General features: G+C 39.6%; 1 protein-coding gene across 2 annotated transcripts in view; it reads right to left on the reverse strand.

Annotated features, from left to right (window-relative positions):
• The window catches only part of EPAS1 (endothelial PAS domain protein 1), a 116,414-nt gene that overhangs the window by 62,336 nt on the left and 37,592 nt on the right, over positions 1 to 16,486 (reverse strand). The gene's annotated exons all lie outside the window — the stretch shown is intronic.

Here is a 16,486-nt window from a genome sequence, read left to right on the forward strand (position 1 = left end):
CAAAGTCTCACATAGCTGGGATGACTAAGCCACTTCAGACGTTTTCCTTAAAATGATTCTTCTATTTCTTCACAGCAGATAACATTTAACTGAAAGACCATACCAGATCTGAGAACTGTAATGCACAAATCAGGAAAGTCTATTGAGGAAATTTACAAATGTACTGAAACAACTATTTCGTAATCTTTACTCTTCAGCTTTTCAAACTTATGCCAGGAATGGGGTTGCCAAAGAACAGGATTAACAGCTTGAAAGCTGCATTTAGAAAGGGGACTGTTGAAGGTGTCATGTCAGACGGCTGTCTTTTTGAAAATGAGTTACGGACAAAGCTCTCTAATTACATGCAGTGGTGTATGTGTAAATACACATAAAAACAAATATTTAAAAAATGATTGGTATAAAGGCAGTTACATCACACAAACTGCTATAAAAGTCACTTCTAAAACATATATAAAAATAATCCAGGCTAAAACGCAGTAAACTTTGAAATATGCATTAATTTTGCATTATTTTATTAACACAGACAACTGCAGAAACAACTTGTGCAGAAGCGTTGCAAATCAGCAGAATTAGAAGACTGCTTTCTTCAATACCTTGGTTTTGCTATCTGTGTCTCAAAATTAGTACTCAAGATACCTGGAGCACATTTGCAAGGCACATGTGAGGACTCCTAACTGAGTGACGACAAGCCATAATGAGAATTGCATACTACTCTGGAAACGTGCTCGTTCATTGATAACGCTGCCTGTGGCATTGTCTCCCCCTTGTTAATTGACGTCTCTATCTGTTACAGAAATCAGAGTAACAGCAGCACATGTTTCAAAGGTGTACTCAGCCTGACGTTTTGTCCGGCACTTGTCTCGTCATGAGGTCGAGGCAGGGAGCCTCACTGCTCCTGGCCGTGGCTGCATGGCCGCACGCCCACGCCGTGCTCCCGGCTCCCCGTGGAAGGACGTTTCCGTCAGCATCACTACTGGGACGGCTCCCGTGGCCGAGGCTACTCGCCCGCACGTTTGCAGGGCTGGCCTTTTAGAAGTCAGCCGTCTGACGGGGCAGTGACCAGATCAAGTCGCAGTTATACAAGGAGCAAGGAAATATTATGCAAGACCACAGGAAGTCAGAGGAGACAGTATTCTGGGCAGGCCTGGCAAGGAGTCTGTGTGAACTCCAGCTAACAAGCAAAGCTCGGTCGTTGGCGCCAAATTCAGCAGAGAACATTCCCAGTGCTGCAAAGGATAACACTCCCCATGTTTTTGCCAGTGGGCTGCGGTCCAGGACGCCATGTACCTGATGAGATGCAGATAAACCCAGGTCTTATTTTTCGCCAAGTCTTCATTTATTTTTAAAATTTGGAGCATATTTTTGTCCGACATTTGTTAGAAGTGGCAAATGGTTTGTTTTCATGGCTTTGCTAATAGACCGCTTGTTCTTACGCTCCCTATAATTTCAACTACAATAAGTGACCTACAAAGAAAATGTGTGGCAGAAGCCTCATTTTTTCCATGCATTTTGCCCATCTCCACCTCAAGATACTCTGCGAATAGGATATGTGAAGGTCCTGGATTCTTCTTCCCTTGGCATTTCGGAATGACTGCTGCAAGTGGAGTTGGCGCAAATAAAACGACACCTACCTCTCGCTCAATGGCGCTATTTTAATCTGCTTTCATACATAAAGTTGGTGGTGGGTTTTTTGTTTGTTTCTTTTTTCATTTTCAGGGACTATATTATCCAGGTCTTACTTGAAGAAGACATCAATTCAAGTGCAGCAAAGTTTGTCTCCAAACGGCTGAAAAACGTGGCCTCTGTCTGGCCTCTGTTTGTATCTACAAACACTTGAGCATGGAGAATTTTCATGCTTCGTTCAAGGACCCACCTTAAAAACATCAATGGTTTGAGGTGGAAATCCATTTTGAGATTCACACACATGCCCCCAAATAAGAAGTGCGGCATGTAATGTATTACACAACACAAAACAATTACCAATTGTGATGAGTGTAGACAAAGCATTCTCAAGAGAATCTATTTTATGTTTGTAATCAACCTCCTAAAAAACAATAGGGCTCTCCTTCCAGCAAACACACAATACAAACAAAAACCAAACAGTCCTACTGCCTTGATAGGGGGAAAAGATTCTGAGAAGTATAATAGATCTTTAGTTGATATGGACTGCCAACAGCAATGAAATGATTTGAAGTTTCCCTTATTACCACTTACGGGAACAACAAACACACTTAACTTTTAATAAGAGATTCCCGTCTTCCTCGTGGTTCACTCATGAAAAGGTTCCCATAACCTAGCACTTTTGCAAAAATAATTAAATGACCACTGCAGCAACACAGGAAAGTGAAAATGTTACTGGTGACAATGCCTTCATTGTTACGCTAGTATAACAATGACCAAAATTAATCATGAATCTGACAATAAATACCAAATGCATACACAATTGGACCTCCAACCAAAACAGATCTTTCTACATCTGGATCCAAAGCTATTGCTGGTTCAGAAGTTTATTTGTTTCTCCAGTTGAAGACAGCAATTCCTTTCCAGAACAAAGAACTCCAACAGCTCTACTCAGGTTTTGAGTCAAACTCACACTGAAGGTTTTAATCTGGCCAGTGTAAAATATCTTGTAATATCAAGCATTAATGTTAATCATTTTCCACTTTTGTCTAAAACTGTTCAGGTTTAAGCATTCTGAATTACCCTGAAATACCAAGAGTAAGGAAAAACATTTTATATGCCTCCATTTCAACCATATATCAAGGCAAATATTTCATAACAAGTTTTGAAATGCCACAGGAGTTAAATTAGTAAATCATTCTACAAAGGCAACGAGTTGTTCTGCAAACTACTGTGCGAGCAATACCTCGCTTCTCAGTGCTCCACAAACTCTTGCTAGACTCTGGTATCTGTAGCTGTGAGCTGCAAGCATGGGGCTGGCTGGAGTTGCTACCACTAGGCTTATTTAGGACTGAAAGAGGATAGCTCTTCTAGTCACTGCCTGATTTCTATTAAACTACATCTCTTACTGAAATTTATTTTGATGACTGCCGTAGTTTAAAGGCAATTCACAATGACCCAAAATGATTCCTTGAACTTTACATATCCAATTCATATGCAGCCACAACAAACTAAAATACACCTACCAGCACAAGAAATAAAGCATTTACTGTCTTTGAGTGGAGTGGGAGATGTTTTGACTCTCACCAGCTAGTATAGCTATTACTATAGGACCCAAGGGAATGGCACAAAGCTGTGACATGGGAGGTTAAGGATGGATATTAGTGAAAGGTTCTTCTCTGAGAGGGTGGTTAGACACTGGAACAGGTTCCCCAGGGCAGTGGGTCACAACACCAGTCCTGCTGGAGTGTTTGAACAACACTCTCAGACGCATGGTTTGATTTTAGGGCTGTCCTGTGTGGAGCCAGGAGCTGGACTCAGTGGTCTTTGTGGGTCCCTTCCAACTTGGAATATTCTATGATTCTGTGATATCTCTAACTTCAGGCCTTCCCTTTATATTCCTTTGGTACCGTAATTTCATACTAAAGAGCTTCTCTGTAAGTCCTATAACAATGCATGGTACGTGAGCAAGCTAAATACTTTTAGAACAGCGTATTAAAATAGACTTGCCCACTAAATATTTTCTTCTATAACTTGGTAAATCAGAAGCTACTTCACACACAAATAAGTACATAAGAATAGATTGTTAGCCTGCTTTTCTTCTAACTTTTTGAGTGTTTGACCACATTATCTGCTTGATCTACCACTAGAAGGTAGAATCCGAACTTCCATTTGATTTTCAATTTTTTCATTTGATTGTGAAGTTTCCTTTTAAGACAGATAAAGGTTCACACATTACCCAGCTTAACTTATTTTCTTCAAATGTATATTCACGAAGCAGTTCGCAGACTTCAGACAAGGACTGAACCTTATTTTGCAAGAAGGTCTACATATATTATCAGACTTCAAAGATTTCGGAGTGGGAGTTATTTTGGTACAAAAGCCAGAGCACTCAATCTACTAAATTAGGCACAAATGCAAACTAAGAAACCCAAAAAACAGCAGCACACATCCTAGCACACAAATGACTCAGTAGATTCTCTCCATGGCTGTAACTTACTCAAAATGCAGTACAACATGAAATCATTTTGTGCTTGCACTATATCCATTACACTGACTCCCTCCATGGGAGCGCTTTACATTGACTTCATATTGGCATGATTTGCTTTTAAAGCTTTTAACACATCAGGCTCCAGACACCTTTCCTCTTTCAGGTTTCTCTAGCTGGACTTATGCTCCACATCAGTCATCATAAAACCTGAAACCTTTACTGCAACCTGCAATGCTGACTTTGCTCCCTGCAGCATTCTGCTCATTTTACTTCCCAGGTTTGAAAAGTATTGAAAAGTCAATACTGTTAGAATAGACACTATCTGCTGTCACCCTTTAAAAAAAAAAAAAAAAGTAAAAATACTGTTTACTGTGGTTCATTACTTCATTTTTGAGAAGCTGCAATTGTCTCACGCTGTGTTTATGGTAAAGTTTAGCTTTAGGGGTTGGGGGGTGGAGGTTGTTCTAAGATTTGGCAGGCTAAAAGACAGGAGTGTTGCTGTACAGATAATGTGGCTTCTTGCTTTATCTTCTTCAGGGCCTGCTTATACAGTATGCAAAACTGCCAATAAAAGCCCGTATAAAATGTTATGCTTTTCTCACTCTCCTCTTCAGCCTGAAGAACATGCCTGCTCCCTCTCCAGGCCTGCCTGCCAAGCACAGGCAGGAGAACCTTTATCCTGATGGAAGACCCGTGGCCAAGGGAAGGAGCTTGTGCATGCTCACCTCTCTAAAACCACTCCAGGTTAGCCCTGTAATTTGGCAGTGTTCTCCTCCATTGAAGCTCTTAGTTCAGAGAAATGGAGACAAAACAATTGCCACTTAAAACACAGTCGAGCTCCCTGTGCGCAGAAAGCTCTAGATAGGTGTGACAGACAGATCCTCCTTTTTGTTCCTGTCACACCTTTGAGTTGCTTGCCTGTCCATGTCTTGAGGAAATCTGAAGGAATAAGTGGGTTTATCACCTCTCAGACATGTTCAGGGTGGTACAACTCCCTGTGTCCCCCACCACTACATCTCCCAAACTGCACGTTGATCTCATACGAGAGGAGGGCCCAATTCAAAGGTGATGCAAATAAGGGCTTAGGCCACGTGTCAGCATGTGGGTGTAACCAACATATTGAGGGATAAAATGGAGTGGTGCAGTAAAGAAAGCAAATAGCCACGGGAGCATGAGATAACCTAGCCCCTTGCATTTGAAAACCTCCTGCTTGAGCATTTTCGAGTGAGGCTTATCAGACGAGCTTCTTGCCAACACTGCTACGGCATTGTGTGAGGCATGGAAGTAGAAAGTCCCCACTTCAAGAAGTTTACAGTCTAAATAAATAAGACGCACAAAGGGGGAAAGGAAGGATATACTGCCATCCCAGCTTTCCAGACTAGGGAGCGAGGATTAATGACGGAGATCTGCTGCCCCAGACGAGCTGTGTTACCAATCCAAGAGCCACCCCATGCCCCAGCAAGACAGGGAGCCTGGCCAGGCAGCAGGACCTTCAGTGAGCATGGTGGAGGAAAGGCAAAGCAGAAGAAGCAGCAGAGATGTGAGCTGCTCACTGGAGTGGCTGTTCAGCAGCTAGATGCCATTTTAACAGCCAGCTCTGCAAAGCACGGCAAACCAGCTCAAGAGACAGAATCAAGAAAATGGTTTTGTTCAGCTTAGCCACACATTGTGCTGTGCTTTGGCCTTGGTCCCCCATTCCAGAAAGGCTTTGTCCGGGCCAGCCATGTGGTTAACAAACAAAAGTAGGGTTGGGGGGTTTGTTTTTCCTTAAGCTGGAAATAATGGGCATTTCGAAACACCAGCATTAAGTTTCCCTCAAGTTACCTGCACTTGCTTCTATTTTGCTTTCAGGTCAGCACATGCCTAAGTGAATAGCATAGTCCCTCTGGTGAATCACTTGGAAGGCAAATACAGCTTCACTGTTATGTAAAAGCCAGTAGCAGTGTTAAGACAATTTGAGCGTGGAAAGGATGTTCTCATAAAAATGTCCCTCTGATTAGTAATGGCAGTAACACATCCTTCAAATCAGGGAAAAAAAAGCAAAAAGAAAAACAAAACAAAACAAAACAAAACACAACACAAAAACAAGAACTGAAGTTATTAAATGTGACTGATAACCTTACAGCTTTAGCACATAAACAGCACACCCTCAGCTGAACCAAACCACCAGAAAGACTATCCATCAGTCCAATACATGTTCCTCCAAATCAACACTTGTACAAGTGTAGCAGTAACCTGCTGAAAACAATAAAAGGGGTCAAATCCCTCCAGATGTCTACACATTTCCTTGAAAATGTAAGCGATGCTGCTTTGTTAAGACCAGACATAGTCTTCTTGACTGGATAGGGTAGGAAGGCAGAGGCACTCCTCTGTAAGTGAAGGTCACCCATCTCACAGGCAAAAGTTGGCCAATTCCAACCCTCCACGTTCCCTAAAGTACAAGAGTCAGCTTAAAAGGACAATGGGACATGGATCAGACAGGTTACCATGGGGATACACTAGAAGTAAACCTCCAAACCTACAGTTTGAGATTTCCTTTGCAACAAAGATTCCCTTTAAGGAGGGATGTGAAAAGTCAGGGTCAGCTAGAGCAAGCAGTGAGAGAAGCCTGACTGGTCCTTCAAAGAAAGATCTCCCTTCCTGGTGAAAGTTACATGCAGAGGCCATTACTAAAAGCTCACCCTCTGGGGAAGTAGGCAAATGCACCCTTGTCATGATAATCACTTGGCAAACTGTCTACAGGAATTCCACCAATATCCTCCTTTGTCAGGTTATCAAATGCAAAAGAGGCACCATACTAGTCCTCTGTTAAAATCTTGGAGAGGAATATAGCTCTTGTTGGTCAATGAACTTGTATTCCAGAGAAATACCACTTAAAAAGTCATGGCACAATAAAGAAACCTGATGTGAGAATTTCTTTTCACACTTGTTTGTAAGCTTCTGGTATTCCACGTGTGTTCCCAGCAAAGTTCATACCAGCTTCAAAGTCAATACTTTCCATAATTACCTACATCTGATAATACTGTCATTGACATCACCTGAAAAGTGCCTTATTTTGTCATAACGGGATATGAAAATCTAACCAAGAACAACAACACGTAGTATCAGAAGACATTCTGGTATTTGCAACAAGTCTTGGATACAAAGTCCATGACAGTTAAAGTTTGGTACATTCATAGTAACATTTCCCATTTAAAAATGTAAAAATTCAGAGGTTTTTTCTCCCCCTTAGTGTTTGTTAATGTCACAAAGACCTTTGAAGTATTGTGACAACAAGTAGCCAGTAACACCAAGAATTTACTCACAGAGAGGGCAATACAATGGTGAATGGACATAGCTAAAGGACCAACAACTGCCTCTACAATGTTCTGAAAACAATGACTGAATGGGGCTGCTTTGTAGTTTATCATTCAAATGCAAGTGCGAAGACAACAGAGTTTAAGGACCATTTTATGGCATTAAAGACTTTAGATATGTTAAGGGCCGAAACAAAATACAAGGAATGTTCTTTAAGTATACTTCCACCACCTTAAAAAAAGGTCCTTCATAAGCACAAGACTTCATGCTTCCTTCAGTTTATTTTCTAACGAATATTTATCTTATATATTTTCGAGGAAAAACACTATACGGTTACTTTTGGACACTATGAGATGACTTGGAGCAAAATTCTCAGCTCCTAAAGGATTTTTCCAGTACTGTGATTTTAAGAAGTTAATAAAGACTCTGACACTGTAAATTAGCAAAAACTTTCCCTTTCAAGAAAAGGAGAGCAATAGGGCACTTTTTTTTAGATATCACTCAACTAAATCAGGTCATTGCATTAGCTTCTTAAAATGCAGTAATTCAGCAAGCCACCTTCTGTACATAAAATAGTACATATTAAGGGACTCAGAACCTGACTACCTAAAGAAAATGTATGTACTAGGCCAAAGGTGGATGTCACCTAGGATCTGTGTATTTCAAGATATTATTGTATCTGTTACTTAAAGCAACAGCTTTTGTGGGAAAGACAAACATTTCTATCTCTCACCATACGTAGGCAGGTTTTCAAAAACGTGACTCCAAAATTATCAGTCCTTTGAGAACAACCAAGTCAGAAATTTGGCAACACGCTTTTTTCATCTCTTCCGCATTTTGACTTTCTCATTCGTAATATCACAAGTTGCTGATGTGGGCTGAGGGTGTACCTTTCTGCTGTGTTTTCCACTACATTAACGTTTTTAAAAATCTGTTCCCATAACCGAAGCTAGAGAAGACCTTTGTCACCAACAAGTCACTCTTCCTGCCTAAACCAATCCAAAGACAAATAAATATTTTCATCAGACCCAGTAATGTGTTTGAGCAATTGCCATTTTAAAAAGACTGTGACTGTTTTTAGTCTGAGGCCTCAAGAGACAAAGGCTCCATCAGAAGTGCAAAAGGAATATTTAGTATTTTGGTTTATTGGACAAACTTAAAAAGAGTCTATGCCAAAGGAAGACCGGAGCTTGATTCAGGTCAAGCCACCAAAGCAGATTTATGCATGTGTATCATGGCTTTCAGTAAAAAAAAAAAAAAGAACATCTGAAAAAACATAGAAATTAAGTCAAATTCTAGAAAGAAATCTGTTACTGTAAAGAGATTAAACATTATCTAAAGCCTCATTCAAACTAAATTTAAATTGTCTAGTTCTAGATGAGCAATAGAGTGCAACACAGGAATTCAGAAGGCTTATTAAAATACAGTAAAACTTAAAAATCATTTAAGCACTCTCCATTTTTTTTTTTGAGAATTTCTCAATCCCATCCCTTCAATTTTAATCTACTCTGAGCTCTCATTTCCTCTTTAGAAAATTATTTTCCAATTAAATATTTATTTTTACAGAAAACATTCATTTGAAAAAGCACTCAGTTGCACCAAGTACGTGTATAGCTCTTCCAATGTTTAGTAACCCACTGTTAAAAACTTTGTAGCTTTTATTTTGCCTTCATTTGTCTAACTCTAACCAAATGTATTTTGATATATTAGAATATGAGTAACAAATATTTACAATAGATTAAGTTCATGTTTCAGCCATTTGAAATAGTTTCTGAATGATCCTAGTAATCTTACTGCACATATATCTCCAGACTGCTTGCTATCAAGCGCCTTACGTTACACCCACATGATTCATCCATTATCAGAGTTGCTCAGTTTTATAAAAGAAAAAAGACCTCTCCATACTCCTACTAATTTTAGCCCCTTGTTAGATAACACAGTTTCCTGAAACATGAAAAAAAATAAAATAGATGGTGAGCTTGCTCAGACTCTAGTCTTCCAAAATGTTATTTAAAAAATTTTGTACAAATACTTGAACATACACAGTGACTTATACCCAAATGCAAAAGGATGCTGCACTGCTTGAAACTTCTGTCCTGTTGGGACTGCAAAAAAAAGGGAAAGAAAGAAATAGGGACATAGAAATTTTTGAAAAGAAAAAAAAATCAAAAGAAGTACTGAAGTGGCCAACAGAGAATAACACCAATAGTTACTTTTCTGTGGAAGCAGCAGCAGTAGGGCAGCCCACTGGAGTAGCTCAGTAGCAGTGAGACAACGGGAATGAGATGGGGTTCATCCTAAACCCTGAAATGGATACAGGACAGCAGCCAGATGAGTGACAGCCACTCCAGCACCATCACCCTCTGCGTGCCCACCGCCGTGATGCTATGGCTCTGGCTTCCAGGGACAGCCCCCATACCAAGACCAGCAAGACATCCAGGATGTTAGAGAGGCTGTGGGCACATGCAAGTGGCAGGTCAGGAAGGTCTCATGGCGTGTGCTGGTCAACAGAGTAGCTCCCTCTAAGCAGGGAAGCGCTAGCGGTTACACCGGTGCAAAAGGGGCAAAAAAATATTTTTTGAGTTCCAAGAAACTTAAGGCAGGTTTTACACCAGCCCTGATCACTAAGAAATAGCACCCTCTTCCCATCACCTATTTCATAAATGCATCCTTTATGTTACAGATCTGATGTGCTGAAGCAGATGCTTGTGGAGAATCATCACTTCACCTTTGTTTTACCACATATGCAGCTATAAAATAAGCACTGCCTTCACAGAGCAAATGGTAGGTGACCTAATCTCTGCTACACCTAGCTGGAAAAAATAGCTGAGAAGACCTATTAGTCGCTGTGAGTTATCATAAGATCTTGGTGGGGCACTAACTCTTAAGCTTACTGACAATATAGCAAGAAAACAAACAAACACAAATATCCTAGACATAGGATAGACATAAACAGCCACAGCCGGGTTGTTCTCTCCTTGATGACTACTTTACAGCCCGTGTGCATTCTGGCAAGGTTTTTAACTCATGTGGGTCACTGGTGAGATTGAGGGGTGGGCCTCAAGAAGAAGCACAGACAAGACATATATTTAGAGATGCATTCCCTTCTCCTGTATCTTGTTGGAAACATAAATAAATTGTTGAGATATTTATGAAAAAGTCTGTTTAGTTCCACAGATGTGTTAAATACTTGAGATTAATATATATGTTTTAAATGTTTCTTTGCTTGAAAGCAGATCGCTATCTAATGCAAACATAGCAGGAGGAAGAAATATTTTTAACTTTGTATTAAGAATGAAAAAAAATGCTAAGGGCCCTCTATTATCCTGTTTTTGTCCCACTTGGAAGCAAAAATAAAAAATATGTATATTTTTTCCTTCTGCTCGGATAACTTATTCATAACTTCTGCACATAACATTCATAAATCTGCAATAAGCCAGTATTAATTGCACACCCACAGGCTAACATAAACCATTTGTAAAGTTTCTGAATTTTTCAGACAATCTTTTTGGAGGCAACACCCTAAACATTTCCCTAATCAAAGAAAACTGCTGATTCCACATATTCATGCACAGAGGAAGGGTCAAGACCAGGGCACCTCTTTGACTGAAGATCAGACATAAAAATTCAACTAAAGCAACTTTGCTTTTGCCTGGCAAAACATTTGATGAGTTTCTATAGAATAGAATATTTAATATTTGCTGTGTCATGTAATGCACTGGACAGAGAAGCATAATGGATACTTTATCCTACTGTAAACTCCTCATAATAGCAGTAAAGTAAATTAAATTACAAGTCTAACTGTTTTAAGAGCTAAATATGCACATTTAATCAAAATATATTATGATAGATTTTGTTTCAGCTAAATTTTCTAGAGCTAAATAAAGTCACAGAGGAAAAAAACAAAATCATAATTAGATTTGAGCTCAAGAAGTAAAAAGCGTAATTAAATGAGAGTTACTTTGGAACATTACTTATTTATCAGCCAATTGGCCTACTGTACTTCATTAAACTACTTTCTAAATGCACAGTATAATAGTTTCCTATTTAACTTACTTCAGAAAGAGACCCCATGAAAAGTAGCCCTGTAAATCCAAGAAGGCAGTTATTTCTTATATAGGCAGTCAAACTTTTACCCTGAGTAGTTAACTATTATATTGCCTTTTAAGCAAATAGAACACAAGACTGAAAAATGAGGGGAGAAAAAAATAAAATAAAATTACCAGCTTCACAATAACCATACTTGCAGTTTTGCCTAATTTAAGAGAAAGGTTCTGCCACTGTTCCAGCTGCTAAGAGTAAAAGTATTTATAACTACTAGGATATATATACATGGCACTATTGGTGTAATTAAGAGAATAGGATCATTGGATTTCACATACAGCTTTAGAGGAATAAAAGCTTTCCATATATCCAAATTATTTAAATTCAACCTGTTCTTTGTTTATTTGCTTACTCTAATGCTTTTTTTTTTTTTTTTTTTTTGCATTTAAAACTAAAGCATATGTATCATTGCCCAAGTAGAGTAACAGATTTCACTTAATATATCCCAGTACAGTATTTAACTCTTTGTATAGAAAATACTCTTTGTACAGCACATTTAACCAGTGTTTTTTTGGAAAAGCTACTCTGAAATTTGACACAATGTCAGAATGCCAACTGTTATTGTTTTTATTAAGGCCTCTTCTTCTTTGCAAACCAGTTTACTGTCCTTGTCCTGCTGCCAATGTTGGCTGTCTCACATGCACAAGACTGCCTCCCATGATAACAAATGATTTTAAAATTCAGAATCATCAAAAAAAACAACAACAGCAACAACAAAAAACACACTCATTTTTTTTCTACAAAGCTCTTGAAGATGTGAAAGTTGACTTTTAGAGAATGTGATTCTATACTTGGCTGCAGATAGGTAAATTTTGGCAAAGATTTAAGCAATGGAATCTTTCTATCCCCACCACATCTACCTGGAGCCTGAAAACAAAAATACCTAGTGTTTATGAATCCATCATAGTAGAATACATTATAGAAAAGCAGAGAGACCCATTTTTAATACTCTTGATGGAACTCTTAAATTAGCAACATAATTCCAAAACTTCTATCAGTGAAGTACCACCAATAAGCAAGGTATTCCCAATGAGTCAAACAGGATAAATGTGATACACAAAAAACATCTTAAGATGAAGTAAAAAAGAGATGACAACACAAGATGCTATATCATATACAGCAGTCGTAGATAAACTTGTTCTTGGGACAAGCACTTTCCAGGAAAAGAACTGGCCCTTGTGGCATCAGCACAATGCACAAATCCTCAGGAGCCCAGATACCTTTGGGAGGATTGCACACACCAGGAAGCACTCACGTTGCACACCACTCTCACAGTGAAAGCCATTGAGCCCTCATTAAGCTCAAACACTTCAGCTCCATGGATGTGAAGCCACCGCAGCTGGGCAGCTCAAGTCAAGCTTTTTGAAGTAGGCCCGGGCACCCAAGTCAGAGCTCAGCCCAACCTCTGCTACGTGCCACTGCTGACAGAAGGGGATGTACCCATGTGCAGCCTATAATTCCTCACTCCTGTGCCCTTTGGCCACCCCATGGTAGAAAAGCCCTTTCTACATCTGTAGAAATACAGAAAGGGTGGTTAATGCAGAAAGCAGGAGGGACAAAATCAAATGTCACGCTCAAGACTTCTCAAAGTATTGGTGATGTCATTGCCAGTAACTTTTCTATAAAAACTTCTTCTCAAGCACTTGTAATTGTCACAGTAGGCCTACTGGAAGAATCTCCAGCTCAGGTGCCTACTACTCTTCACTTTACCTCCTTCCAGAGAGAATAATCTAAAAATCATTGAGTTTTGAATTAGACCAAGAGGAATATGCTGGTCCTTCAGACCTGGTAACTAGTCTCTGGACAGAAAATACACCAGCTGCAAACGTTTCCAGCTTCCCAAATTGTTCCACAACATAGACCAGCATTGTACAATGTGCATAGAGGCCATGTGGGTCAGAAGGTCCCATCCAGACACAGTAGCAGAAGTACAGTCACTCTGCAGTTAAACTGATGAGTATTGATTGAGTCGCCCCAGTCACTGAAGAAGACCTGTATGCTATGAAACATCTGCATTTTTGGTGCTGAAGTCCAAACTTCTTGTTAACATACCATAAATAGATTGCTCATCAGGAATTCAGGAGATGATATTTCCTTTTGGAAATTCCAATAAGAAAAATTGTTGGGCAGATGTTAATGCTGAAGCAATCAGAAGTGAATTAAATATATGGGCCATGCACGGAGAAATGTTGAGCGATAATAAAACTTGAAAAAATTTTGGATGAGGTCAAGTAATCTATGTAACAAATCTATGAGCAAAGTGTTCAAAGCACCATCATCTGAAGCACATAAAGTGAGCTTTACAGGAATATAAGGACAAAAATACAGTGGCAAGTGGGTGACCTAATCGTCATCACAACAGATAAGAGGCAATATAACTGACAATAGTGACACACCTTAAAATAGAAAGCATGCTGGGTGGCATAAAGCTCAGAGCGTACATTTCCTGAAATCTACAGTTTAACACCTTGGCATATTGAGACATTTACATACCCTGGCATCTGAATGCATCCATTAAGAGCAAGTGACTACCTGAGCTCTGGAGAGCGGTGCTGTCAGGCCTGTTTCCTCATCCTGAGGAGGAACAGCCAGGAGTGACTTCAGAATCACTCTCCTGAAGTAAAGGTAAGTGGAAATTCAGGCACAAAGTGTCTCATTGGAGGGGCTCAGCAAATAATAATGCCAAATATAAAAGAGTAACTGAAAGCAGTTACTTATCTAGTCAATAACTGGGAGGAATCTCATTTGTTTACTCTCTGGATAAGAAGTTAAACAAATTTATATAACATTACAGCCTTTGGATCACAAAACTAGACACCTTTTTTTTTTTTTTTTTTTTTTTTGAACTTTGGGGCCAAAACAGTACTTTGTAGTTATAAGGGAACCACTATTACAGAATCTCACTAAGCTGCAAAACTGGCTTATTTCTCATGCTACTAGAAAACAAACATAAACCCCACAAACAACACAGCTACAAAGCCCAAATGAAATTATGTATTCTACGCAGTGGTACCTGATTCACCCTGAGACTGCTTTCAAACTTCTCTCAAACATAAACTGTTGTCTTTCCAGAACAGTCCCTTTAACAAACCATCCATTCCTAACAAAATAACAACTTCCCTCAAATAAAATTAACAAAAACACTGAATAATTGAAGAAAAAAAAAAAAAGATATACTAGAAGGCTGTCCCCATGGGACCTATTTACAAATTGTTATTGTACTGCGCATGATCATAAATACAGATTATTTTCCCCGCTTTTATTATTTTATCAAAATGAATTTTACCCTTTTATTACTCATCCATTTCTCAGTTTTTAATTACTGACATTGAAAGAAACATCAGACTTTGTTATTAAGACTATGCAGATAGTAACATTTTTGTTGATTAAAAACAATAATCACGTTAATCTCAACTCAGCACCTCCTACTAACTTTAAAAGAAAGAAATGACCATAAACGTGCTACGTTTGTTCCAGAGAAAGCAACTGCTCTTTTCCACTGACAGATAGAGCTTCAAACAAAAACCTGAGGATGCTCTTCAACTTAAATGACCATTAAAAAAATCAAAGATTATCTTCCACAGAGCATCTGCTTAATAGTAAGAGAACTGCTCTTCCAAACATATGTTCCAGAGTTGCCTGCAAATCTGGTAAACCAGATTACCCCCACCACCTTTTCTCCCTGAAATTGATTTATAAACGCTATTAGCAAGTCAGGTTAGAGATCCCAGCTGTACATCTGGAGAGAAATCAAGCAAATAATAAAACAACTATTGAATTCAGGCAATAAATCTATTCTGTAATAGTACTGGAAAATTAAGAAAATATATACTCTTGCTTCAGTAGACTACGGAGTACTCCAGTAGCGAGGTACATGTTCGCACGGCCAGGGAGGCGCTGAGCGTGCTATCTTCAATCACTCATGTGATACTCTCCCAGTTCTTTCACAAACATCAATTTACACAACAATCCCATGAGCCAGATAACAACTATTAGCCTACTTCTGTGAGAGACAGAAAACTGCCAGTGGGATGTCACAATATTACGTGAAATTGAGGACAGAGCCGTGATTAGCATTCGAACGCTCCAAGTTTCTAGTTCTGTGAAGTTTCTATGGCGTATCTTAAGAGTAGCTCTACAGGGCACTTCAGCGTGCTGTACTGAAAGATTACACTCAAGAGTACACCTTACTGTGTTTGAACATAAGAGGTTAAACCCGAAGAGATTAAGAATTTCTCATAAAATGAGGTGATAGGATAAATGCATGGAGCTGTGTATTCCCTGTACATACACTATTTCATTCTTCTAGTTCCCATAAACTCCTACAACACGTTCTTAGGAGCGCATCTTACTGCACTATGATTGTTTACTCTCTCCAACAAAAGACCTCCACAAAAGAGGTAATGTACCCACGTTTTATACCCTGAGCACAAGCCTGACGGCTGGAACAAAATACACTCGAGGTGTTTCCCTAACAGTGTTTGATAGACAGGGACTGGCTACATGGGAAACGTATGGGATGTACGACGATAGCTCCCCTACTCCGTGGTCACAGGGTGACTCAATAAAAAAGCAGCTATTCTACAAACCAAAGCCAGTGTTTACTGCATCATCAACTGGAAAGTACACATGACAAACAACAAGATAAAATTCTTACTCGGTAAATCACATCTTTTATGAACACAATCTCCAGTCAGAAAAGAAGAGCAACCTGAGCCAGCAACAGGGGCAGCCCTGTGCCTGCCGGTTGTACAGAGCAGCCCGAATAAACACCCTGTTGTGAGACTTCGTGGACCTTTATTCCCCTGCTTATTCCTCACCAATATCAGCGCCCTCGCTCATCCCCACGCCGTGTTTACTTTCCTAACTCTCCACCTGCACCTCCTACGGCAGGGATCGCGGCTGGAGCTCGATGTCCAGCCTCCGGGGCCGGCAGAGGGGATTCTCCGGCAGGACTCCGGTCCTCCGAGCCGC

This window comes from Aythya marila (assembly GCF_965140915.1).
Source record: "Aythya marila genome assembly, chromosome: 3".
NCBI classification, from domain to species: Eukaryota; Metazoa; Chordata; class Aves; order Anseriformes; family Anatidae; genus Aythya; species Aythya marila.